Source organism: Hylobates moloch, unplaced genomic scaffold (assembly GCF_009828535.3).
Source record: "Hylobates moloch isolate HMO894 unplaced genomic scaffold, HMol_V3 SCAFFOLD_5, whole genome shotgun sequence".
In the NCBI taxonomy this organism is placed as follows: domain Eukaryota; kingdom Metazoa; phylum Chordata; class Mammalia; order Primates; family Hylobatidae; genus Hylobates; species Hylobates moloch.
This window is the reverse complement of record NW_026652280.1, coordinates 4,138,866-4,150,935: the sequence shown is the minus strand read 5'-3', so window position 1 is coordinate 4,150,935 and position 12,070 is coordinate 4,138,866. Positions and strand designations below refer to the sequence as shown.

At 43.9% G+C, this 12,070-nt stretch overlaps 1 long non-coding RNA gene across 1 annotated transcript; it reads right to left on the bottom strand.

Moving 5' to 3' along the window:
• Positions 1-9,421: 9,421 nt before the first annotated feature.
• LOC131383594 (uncharacterized) lies at positions 9,422-11,854 on the bottom strand. Its single transcript, XR_009213736.1, has 3 exons — positions 10,851-11,854; positions 10,705-10,761; positions 9,422-9,901 (listed from the first exon to the last, which is right to left on the bottom strand). It is a non-coding gene; the product is annotated as an uncharacterized LOC131383594 (long non-coding RNA).
• Between the last annotated feature and the right edge of the window lie 216 nt (positions 11,855-12,070).

Below are 12,070 nucleotides of genomic sequence, written 5' to 3'. Positions count from 1 at the left end.
GTACTAGCAGGCAGAACAGGCCAGGAGAGGGACAGGAGACTGACCCGTGAGGGCACACAGCTCATGGCAGAGGCCAGGCATCTCTAGGTTCAGGGCAGGAAGCCCAGGAGCCACAGGCGGCAGGTGGAAGGGGAGCGGCCTCAGCACAGGGAAGATCAAAGGCGGAGAAGCAGATCCAACCCGGGGAGAGGGATGGGGTCCACATTGGAAGACTTTGCCCTGCATCCACATTGAGTGACCCAGAAGGCAGGATCAGAGTCAGGGCAGAGTCAGGGACAAAACACAGGCGTCAGGGCCGCAGGTGAGCCTGGGTTTGCTGCGTGGTGGCAGCAGCACTCGCCCGAGTGCGGGCGGCGTGTGGCCGGGAGTGAAGCCGCCACGATGATTTCACTTCGCTCCTCTGTCTTAGCTTAACAAAGGTGAGTGGGCTTCAGAATCTTCATGACTTGAGGTCCTTCCCACCTCTGAAACTCCGCAGTTCTATGTATCAGTAAGACATCAGTGTGTCAATTTGTCCAGTGCGAGGGAGGCATAGGCAGAAGCCAAGCCTGGTTAAGCACCAATTTTAGCCCTGAGGATGCAAGCAAAGGAGAAGGAAACAGGCAGAGCATAAGTTCGGCTGTGGCCCAGGCACCAGGGCCACGGCGCGTTCTCGTTACCCTGCCTTCACAGCGCTCCCCTTTCACTGCACGAAGAGGCCCTGCGGATGAGGGCGGGGCTCTGCAGGGCCTGGTTGCGGAAGCAAGATTCCACCCTGGGGACCCCTCTGAACTTGGAGCACCTCACTGCATCTTCTCTGGGGCCCAGGAAAGTTCAGTGGATGACATTCCTTTTGTGCAGGAGGTGAACACTTCAAAACCAACGTCTGGGATCAAAGCTCGCCAAATTTCCTGGAACTTTCTTAGAGCTCTCAGCTGTGACAAGGGGCACTCTGTTGGAGGTGGGTATGAGAGACCTCACCCGATGCAGCTTTTAAAGGAGAGAAGGCACTTTGAGGATACACAGGCATGGGAGCTGCAGAGTTACAGTAAAAAGTCTGCAGTACCGGTGGCTAAATGTGCCAGCGTGAACCCCACTCCAACGTTTGTTTGTTTATTCTTTCTGGAAACACAGAAGCTTTATATCCTGTGGCCCCACGAGATTCTGAGAGTGTGCCACCTGGACGATTCCCTGTCTATGTGACACCACCGGGCCTTCTGCAACTGCTGGATCACAATGGCATGCATGTCAGCCTCTTGGTCATTTATGATCGTCCAGTCTCCAGCTCTTCTAATAAGACAAAAACAAAGAAACCAGTGCTCACAAGACAATGGGTGGCCGTGCAGCAGCACGAGCAACACAGGTGTCTTTAAGCTGTGAGTTGATCAGAAGGTGAGCCAATTCTGCAGTTGCTACCTTCAGAAAGCTCTTGAAAACATAACTCAAAATCTTACTTCTGGATGGCCACTTCTTAGCTGTGCCTATTGAATGATGATGTAGAGTGGGCACCTTGCTCAGGGAGCATCCCTAGGAAGCCCAGGTGACAGGAGACTGAACACCTGCCAGAGAGGCACAGTGCAGGGCTCAGAAAGAGGCACCTGCAGGGAAGTTGTAAGGTGCTGGTGAATCCAGTGACCGCCACAGAGATCATCTGTCCATGGAAAAAGATGGCGCTATACAAAGTGGGGTCGTGGTCTGCAGTCAGGGTGGGGGTAGCTTTCAGCAGTCGGCTCAGCCTGTCTGGGCTGCCCACTTCAGTGCTGGTCAGCGTTTCCCAAGTGATTCTGACCATCCACTCAGTTGGCCGCTCTTCTTGAGCCTTGGTTCTCAAACAATGGTCTGTGCCCAGCCCCAGCAGCATTGCGCACCTGGGAGCTTGGTGGAAATGCAGTCTCAGGCCCCCCTGCAGGCCTTGGGAATCAGAATCCGCATCTCGACCAGATCATCAGGCAACCCAAACGCACAGGAAAGCTCGAAAAGCACTAATCCGAGTTCTCATCGGGTGGTCCCGGACAAGCTTCATCAGCATCGCCAGGGACTTGTTAGAAGGGACATTCTCAGGTCCCACCTCAAACCTGCTGAGTCCAAAACTCTGGTGGTGGGACCCAATGTCCTGAGATTTAACGAGTTTTCTGCATGAGTCTGCTGCTCACTCAGGTGGCAAAACCGCTGTTCTAGAGTCAAGCCAGTGGCAGCTGCTCCACGTCTTTACCTACATGAGGAGCTGCTGATGAATCGGCTGTGTGGTCATAGCCTAGAAGACCAGCATACAAGCTGCAGGTTCCTGTTGAAGCCTCTCTGAATTTCATTAGGTGCCAGATACTATTCTAAGGTCCCTGGAATCCCATTATGTATAAGACAGTGTTCTTGCCCTCAAGATGATCAAAGTAAGTGACCTACTGAATCTTTCCTTGGGGCCCAGCGATGCTCTCTCCTTCAACAATCTGGGAATGAAACTTCCTCTGATGTGTGTGCTCTTACAGCACTTCCATTTCTTGTTGCAGAGCTTTGCGTGTTTAAGAGATGAAGTTTTATTATAAGCCGTAGGGTCAAAAAAGGCCAGGCCAATCCCTGTAGGTATTCTGATTCCTCAAAGATAACTTTACCCACCAAATACTACTGGATTCACTTGCCATTGTTCTGTTAAGATAAGACGCAAAGGGCACAGGCCGAGCTGGAGGAAGAAGGATAGGACACTGGTTCTCTCACTCCCCCATCAGATGGAAGAGGAAGGCGGCGGGTGCTACAGTGAAGGAAGCTTAGAGTTTGTCGAATCATAGCAACTGAAAATAGAAGACACCCAGGGAAGACTCCCGCAGTGGCCCATGCAGCTCATGAATGCTGAGGCCTGTGTAAGGCAATGTCAATGACAAATTATAATTTTTAATCCCTTGAAGGTGTAACTCTATGGTGGAAAAATGCATTCCTTATGATTTTATTAGCTTGGTACAAAAGCAATTGAAGTTTTTGCCCTTAAAAGTTACAGAAAAAAAACACAATAACTTCTACACCAACCTAGTAATACAATTCTGGTTTAAACTTTTTTAATGGAAAAACCTTGATATGGTGTCAAGTTCAAAAATGCTTTTAATTATGAAGGACTGGTGGTTTGCCAGCACCCTGTAAACCCAGACGGCATTACCTGACCTTCAAATCACACGGTCACATATTAAGAATGTAGTCTTTTACTCATCTTAACTATATGCATACCAAGACATAAATCTCTCTCTCTCTCTGTTAAAAAATTATTTAACCAAAACTCCTCTGAAGCTACCTGAAATAAGAAGAAACAAAAAGACTATTGAACAACCACAATGGGTAAGGCACAGTGTCAGAGGCTGCAGGAGCCACATGGAGGAAAATGAAGCACACTCCTGAATGTCACGCATGTGACGTCTAATGAAAGGAACCACTATGTACTGAACCTCATTAATAAGGGAGAAATAACACAGCAGCCCTGTGGGAAGGAGCACAGGTCAGCCTTAGAGATAGAACATCTCCTGACTTGGGCTTTCTAGAATGAATAGGGCATGGCATGTGGGGGAAAATGAAATATTCTGGTTGTCTTTGCCATGGACATCAAGAGTAGTGAATGGGAGAAAGGAAACCTGGGGACCAGTTAGGAGTCTCTGGAAATATTTCAGGTGAAGGGTGACGAGTGCAATGGCGACGGACATAGAGAGGATGGTTTAAGAGGACATTTTGGAGATAGAATCAACGGAAGCTGGCAAATGTGAAGTCCAAAGTAAGTGAGAGCCAGTTCAAAATATGGAAGGCTGAATGAACTGGAGGAGGCGGTGATGGTCCCATCTTCCCCAACGTTGTGTCTTCACCTCGAAGGCTGTATATTACAGGACAAGGCTCCGTAAGTATCTTTTGAAAGAGAAAAAGGTTTTGGAGTGAAGCTGCTGAATTGGTTTAGGACACATGTTTGAAAATCAAAAGGCTGCTTCAGAAGCCTAGTGGGCAAGAGGAAAATGTAGATCTGATGACGTCTAGGGATTGCTCTGGGAACCCTGTACGTGATGGTGGTGGTTGGACACGTAAAAGTAAGTAAACGTATCTTAGCAAAGCACACAGAGGGTGGAGGAAGAAAGCCAAGAATAGGATATCTGGCATATCTCCATTTAAGCCACAGGAGTTATCAATGCAATCTGCATTAAGAGCAGGCAACGAGGTGTGAGGATGACCCGGAAAGCAGGATTACAGACAGTACGGGAGGAAGCATTTCTGAGGAAGAAGATGACCGATCCACACTTCCAAGCTTGTTGGAAGAAACCTCAAAGGAAGCTGATGAATTTAGCAATTAGAAGGTCACTAGTGCCAACCAAAGGCCTACAAAGGAGCATAATTTGGCACATGTATTCAAATGTAAGACAGGTTACTCTTCACCCAATAATTCCGTTCCAGGAAATTATCCTAGGGCATGAATTGTCACGAAGAATTAAGATTCGAGTACAAGGAAATACAGCACTACATTGCTTATGGTCAGTTTCCACAGCCAGGATGGGTAAAATATATATAGTAAAATGTGGCACAACAATTAACATTTGAATATGATGCAACCATTAAAATGATGCATACAAGTATAATAATTGTTAGGAAATAAAGATGTGCCTTATATATTGTACAATGAAAAAAGTCATATAATAATAAGTATATCTTTCCCTTTTTGTTAACATAAATATAGAATAAAACTTAGTTTACTATGTCTGGTAGTGCAGAGTAGGTTTAAAAATAAGGACTGCCTGAATTGAAATCCCATCTTTCCTACAAGTGGACGGCTGCGTGGCCTTCATTAAGTCATCTACCCATTTCTGCCTCTGTTTCTTCACCTGTAAAATAGGAGGATAATTGTACTAAGTCAATGTGGTGTTGTAAAAATTAAGTGAATAGATAGGGGTAAGCCACTTACAAAAGGAACTGGCGTGTAGTAAGCTCTATTACCACAACAGATTCTTTTTATTGAATTTATCTTCTTTTTCTAAAATAAAAGCAAATTTATGTTGTTTTGGGGGGATTAAGGCCTATTATTGACAGCAAAGACAATCATTTTTGGTATAAGAGCTACAGAATATCTTTCCCAGCATCATAATCATTCAGAAGAATATATTTGCTGGACTTTTAGGGAGTGTTAGAAGGTATTTGATAACCATTCTGAGACACTGATTTGAGAATATCTACTTCGAAACCTACCATGATTCCCTGAATCGTGTGTAATTACTGGCAATTAGATTTTAGCTATTCTGTTTCATTTTGAGATCTATTTATTCAGAAATACAAATATTATTTTTTAAAAGTTTGGCAATCTCCTTGATATGGTTTTTAATTCTAGTTTAAAAAGACAGAATATAATCTGGAATGAGTTTATTAATTCTGGTTGGTTTTTAAGTAATGTCTTAGTTTAATTAAAGATTTTTTTTCCCTTGGCTGGGCGCAGTGGCTCGTGCCTGTAATTTCACCAAGGCAGGCAGATCACTTGAGGCCAGGAGTTCGAGACCAGCCTAGCCAACATGGTGAAACCCCATGTCTACTAAAAATACAAAAATTAGCCAGGTATGATGGCACACACCTGTAATCCCAGCTACTCAGGAGGCCGAGGCAGGATAATCGCTTGAACCCAGGAGGCAGAAGTCGCAGTGAGCTGAGATCACACCACTGCACTCCAGCCTGGGTGACAGAGTGAGACTCTATCTCAAAAAAAAAGAAAAGAAAAGAAAAAGAAAAAGAAAAATATTCCCCTCAAAAGATAATATTTTGTTTAAAATTCAGAATAATCCTGCTGCATTCTGATTCAAGTGTATGTGGTACCTAGCATAATGTACATGCGTAGAATTTCATCTAGAAATTCGCTGTGTGGTCTACAGCAGTCCGTGTAGCATCTCCAGCCAGAAGTTTACTGAGGATTTGGACTAAAAGATACTTCAGCTGCTTTCTATGGCCATAATTCAAGGTATCCAAGAATGAATAAATATTAATACTGAGCTGTTACGAAAAGAAGCATGCAGTCAGGATGATTTTCTCTGTGGAAAGCTTTCAGAATCGAAATAGAATGCATTCACTTTTTCTGTGCTTCCAGAGCACCTTGTGTGTGCCCTCCCCCACATGATAATACAGTTATCTATTGTCTGTCTTTGCTGTTGAACTTCAAGCTGCAGCAAAAGCAAAGATTGTGTCTTAGGTTTTGTGACTTTATCACAGTGCCTCACAGGTAATAAGCATTCAGTAACATTTGTTACATAATACTAAATTCCTGAGGTCTTTTGGGTTGGGTGCTGAAAAGCAAGGCTGGGGGCACTTTGAGTGGCTGTTGTGACATGCTGCTACTTGGCTCAGCCCAGTGGGTCACCATTCCATCAGCAGCTCCCAGGATTTGCCTTACAATCTGATGGTGGGAACCCCCTCCCCAGGAGACAGTAGCAAATCTTTACAAAAAGCCATATATTTTGTATAATTTTACATGGAAACAGAATTAGGGGAAATTAAAGACAAAGAAGGCCAAAAAAATAAATTTATCTTTGCATTTTATTTCTCCTATTCTTTGGTTGTTGGTAATTCTTTCAGAATCAAAGTGGAAGAGGCCAATTAAAACATTCCCATTTATGATTAAAAGCAAAATAGTTCCTGGGCAGAAAAGCTTTCAGTTTGAGTAGAAAGCAAAACGGGTAGGCCGAGGTCACCATTTCACTTTTTCATCGGTGCCATTTTTTTTTATCCTTCTGCTCTGACTTTATTTTATCATTTTCAATACCTTTTTAAGTAATTCAGCCCACTCAATTATTCCTTAACAAATTTTTATTGATGACCTCTCTTGAGGATGGGATGTGGGTTGCTTGCTATTAGCTTAATGTCGTACAATTAATATCTTCTCGGTAGTCCTTCTTTATTCAACAAGTAGTACTGGTAAGGGCCAACCCATCTTTTAAAGGTAAACCTTGTCCCAGTTAAACACAAGAATGAAATCACTATAGATCTATTATTTCTCGGAACAGAATATTTCCATTTGCATAAAATAATTTTCCTTTGACAAGGTGCCAAGAAGAAACACCTCATGCCCATACTTCACAGTGCTCTTTCTATGGCATTAAGAATAGAAGAAATTGCCACCGTGGCCTTCATACTATTATTCTCTCCCCTTGAGCCTCCCAACCCCTCCTGATCTATAGCATCCTGGCTCTTTAAGAGGCCTGTCTCTGAAACGCCCAGGATAATGGACAAAAGGGGATCCCCTCCATGATGTAATTTCACACTAAGGAGACCGGTTCACAGGTTGCAATGTTAAGGTCAGCTGCAGAGACTATAACCCTTACATTGGTGGAGAAATAATGGCTTGAGTCAAAATTTAAATAAAATTTAAATGTGAACAAGTCAAATGATCTACAAGCCTTAGGGACAAATGGTCTAGCAGACCAACATCATACTTAAATACCAAGAAAAAGAAATACTTACTACTCTCAGGGGCACACTATAACATTAGAAATAACACAGCTGGTTACAGAGTGGACACCTTCCTTTAAAATTTAGGCAGGCAAGTTAATTCTTCTAAATATGAGTCCTAATCCACAGAGTAATGAGAAAGTAGAATATTTAGGAATGAAGACTTCATCTACCAATAGACAGATACGATGGTGAATTTTTCATGTCAACTTGACTGGCCCACACTGTCCAGATATTTGGTCAAGTACCACTCTGTTGAGAGTTTCAGGAAGAATCTGCATTTGAATGGGGAGACTCTACATAGCAGAGCCCTCTCCCCAGTGTGGGTGGGCCTGATCCAATCAGTTGGAGGCCTAAATAGAACACAAAGCCTAGCCTCCCCTTAAGTAAGAGGAAGTTTATCCTGCCTGACTGTTTTTTAACTAGGACATTTGTATTTTCCTGGTTCTGTACTTGAACTAAACTATCTGCTCTCCTGGATCTCAAGTCTGGAAGAAAACCATTGGCTGTCCTGGGTCTCCAGCCTGCTGCCTCACCCTGCAGATCCTGGACTTGCCCACTTCCATAATCACATAAGCCAACTCCCTTTCTCTCTGTGTGTGTGTGTATATATATGTGTATACACCTATGTATACACACATCCTGTTGTTCTGTTTCTCTGAAGAAACCTGACATACAGCACGGTTCAGCGAGAAAGTTCAGGCCAATTTCACACCTAGACTGAGAATCATTCTGCACACTTTGGTATGAGAGACTTCATCTCTGGAATGTGCTGGGCAGCAGCACAATGATCCATCTGAGTCTGCAATGGTCTGACTAGTGGTGCCATTTGCCAACAAACCACAGGATACCCCAAGGCTCAGATACTCTTTATTTTCTGAGCCTCTAAATTGATCTAATAATTTTTCCAATTGCCATCTAAACATCTGTGTTTGACACTTTCTATTCTGAAGGGACTGAAGGAGCCTCCCACACAACCAAGCACCAATATCTGTAATGTCTTTTGCCCCTTGCAGGCATACGTCCTCATCCTTACTTTAATTTCATAGATTAAAACACTGGATCTACTTGTGCAGTTGGTTTCCTAAAATTAAATCATCATTTTCAATTATTCAGTTGTCATGAGTATTCTTTGTTACAAATATCTGTGTATGTATGTGTGTGTATGTGTATGTATATGTTAATACATGTTAAGCAAATCTCTGTTTTCCTTCCTTTCTTAGTCTTCTATCATGTAACACAAGATATATTGACTTAGTATCATAATACTTGAGTATTGCTAATTTTACATCATAGTATATAAGTTATGAGCTATCAAGGAGAAGAGTAGACATCTCTCAAGGACTTTACATCCTTTCTGGTGAATGGTTGTATGCAGGATAATTGTGTTATGTCCGGTGGAATTATATTGTTGTTATTGTCTTTACTTGGAGAGTAAGTATGGCTTAAAGAGAGGTGTATTAGTGCCAAGTTGACAAGGGGTGGACCTGTGATGGATACTTTCATATGTCAACTTGGCTGGGCCATGGGGTGCACAAATACTTGGTTAAACATTAGCCTGGGTATGTCTGTGAAGGTGTATCTGGATGAGATTAGCCGACTAATGAATCAGCTGACTTAGTAAAGCAGATTTCTCTCCCCGATGTGCATGGGCACCATTCAAACCAATGGAGGCCCAAATAGAACGAAAGGCCGAGGAAGAGAGGATTTGCTCTCTTTGCTTGCCTATTTTAAGCTGGGACGTTGGTCTTGTCCTGCACACAGACTGGAACTTACACCATCTGTTCTCCTAAGTCTCCAGCTTGTAAGTGGCAGACTCGAGGACTTCTTAGTATCCATAATAACATGAGAAAATTCCTTCTAATAAATCTCTCTGTGTGTGCATGCAGGAGTGTTCTATTGGTTCTATTTCTCTTGAGAACCTTGACTTATACGTCAGTCCTGACAGCTTAAGAAAAGATGAAAAGGAAATTACAGGATGAGACTTTTTGGCATCTGTGCTTTGTTTATGGTAGTTTAGGTAGTTTTCAACTTACAAGCAGGTGAAGAGGACATGTGTGTGCCAGGACAGAATGGCTTGAAATTCTAGTCATTTATCCTGCATCAGTCCTGTAAACTTGGATGTTACACAAAGTCCAAGCCATAGCTTCTTCGTCTGTAAATAAGGAACTGTTAGTTTCCCAGGACTGTCATAACAAAGCACCACAATCCGGGTGTCTCAAGCAACAGAAGTGTCTTCTCTCACTGCCTGGAGGCTGGAAAGCTGAGCTCAACGAGTCAGCAGGGTTGTTTTCTTCTGTGGGTCTGAGGCTGTATGTGTCCTGTGCCTCTCTCCTCATTCCGTGGTGTCCAGCAATCCACCGCACTCCCTGGTTTGTAGATGCATAACCCCAGTCTCCGGCTCCGTTATCACATGACTGTCTTTCCTTGGTGTCACTATACTTGTGTGTCTTCCTCACTTCCTCTTGTAAGTTACCATAGTGATCTTTATTTTATAGGGATGATAAATGGATGGACCTCACTCTCTTTAGGTCACCTTACTACAGAAGCCTTTTGTGATAAATAAATTTACCTCTCTCACATTTTTTTTTTTTTTTTTTTTTTTTTTTCACCCAGGCTGGAGTGCAATAGCATGATCTTGGTTCACTGCAACCTCTGCCTCCCAGGTTCAAGCAATTCTCCTGCCTCAGCCTCCTGAGTAGCTGGGATTATAGATGCATGCCACCATGCCAGGCTAATTTTTATATTTTTAGTAGAGTCGGGCTTTCACCATGTTGGCCAGGCTGGTCTCAAACTCCTGACCTTGTGATCCATCCACCTTGGCCTCCCAAAGTGCTGGGATTACAGGCATAAGCCACTGCGCCCGGCCTTTATTCTCCTTAATAGCGTTTATTACACCAGACCTGTCATATATTTGAGTTTGTTTGTGGTTCTTCTCCTGATAGCAGAATAGAAGCTCCATGAGACCAGTTATTTTGGGCTCACTGCTATATCCTGTCACCCAGGAGAGGATGAATAAATCACTGGACAAATAAATGAATGAAAGAGTAGATTGGGAAACAGAGAAGCCATGGAAGTTGCCCAGTGCACAGCAGACCTAAGGTTCAAATCCAGGATTTTCTGATATCACTGCCCATGCTCCATGGCCAGCCCTATCACCCTGCAGTAAAGCAGTAAAGCCCAGCTCAAGGCCAACCACCACCCAAGGCTTCAGAATTGGGAGCAGAGCAGAGTTGCTTCTGGAATGGGCAAGGCCTTAGGGCTTGACTTTTTCTTCTCTTCACTCACCTGCACCCCTCAGATACTGCTGTAGATAAAACCATCACTTTTCTAGGACGAACATTTCTCGAAGGAAAATAAAAAAAACCGTTTTTTAAATCTATGACAGCTGATGCTGTTTATCCAAGTGCTTTGTGGAATGTCAGAAACCATACCTATAATCTAATGTCAGGGTTGGAAAACATCTGAGATTTTAGTTCCAAATTCTTATTTAGTTGATACAAATGCATGGGCCTCTGTTGTAGCGAGTTGAAACAAAGATGAACATGTTATGTACACTTTCTTTTATATTTTTTCTCAGATTCATCGCATTTTTTTTTTGTCTTAAGAAAATTAGAAAACTCCTCTGCACTAGAGATCAGTTTACTCTTCTTTTGTATTTCCCATATCAGTTATTGAAAGCACTAAATTATTTCTTAGTCGTTTACTGCTCAGGAAAATGTATTATCAGTCAGCTTGATTTCATTTTTTTTTTTTGAGGTTCAGGAAATATGCACCTCTGTTACTTTGTTTATCTATCAATTTTTTTGCTTTTTAAAAACAACATTAGAAAGTATTGTGCATAAGCGTCAGCCTTTGCTGTAGAAAGTGTCTTCTTTAATGAAGAGTGATACGTAAGGAATCAACAATTCTGCAGGCAAAGGTTCAAGACCTCAGGGTTAGGCAAGGCACAGGCCTATAGTTGTTTAGGGTTTCCTAGGAATTGTTTGAAAATTTCTCCAACGAAGAGAAGAATCTGAGTTACTCAGAAATGTATCTGCGTGCCATGGTTATTTGGGGTCTCTCAAGAGCATCCCGCGATAGACGTGGACACATTCAGCGTTCACCACTCCAGCATTCACTGTGCTGGGTTTAGGGATAGATGAGGAAAAACGGACCGAGACGCGTGTTTCTACCCGCAATGAGCGGATGTAGGTGTGCATCTTGCGAGTGGGCTCTTCGAGGCCCGCATTTTATCCTGCAAACTCCCGGCTGATGCCTAAGGAATATCGAGTTCAGAAGCAGCCCCCAGAGGCCAAACCGGACTTCGGCCCAGGCCCGCTCCTCCGAGCAGCGCTGGCCCCGGCAGCCGTCAGGAGGGGAGGCCTGGAGGCCCCAGGAGATCCAGAGCTATCCACAGGGGCCTGGAAAGGCCAGTTAGGCCGCGAAGCTTTGCCAAATGTGCAGTTGGAAACGTTCAGATTCTATATCTAATACTCGAAGCTCACCAGCCCTGCCATGCATGCACGTAGGAAATTAGAGATTCCGACAGACGGGAGGGTGGGACGGTCCCTTTGCAAATCTGGCCGCTTTGGCTCCGCGCGGCTGGCACGCCCGCTGGGCCCGCGTCCAGCGCCTGCAGCACCGCCCGGGAGCCCGCGGCGCCCAGAGCCCG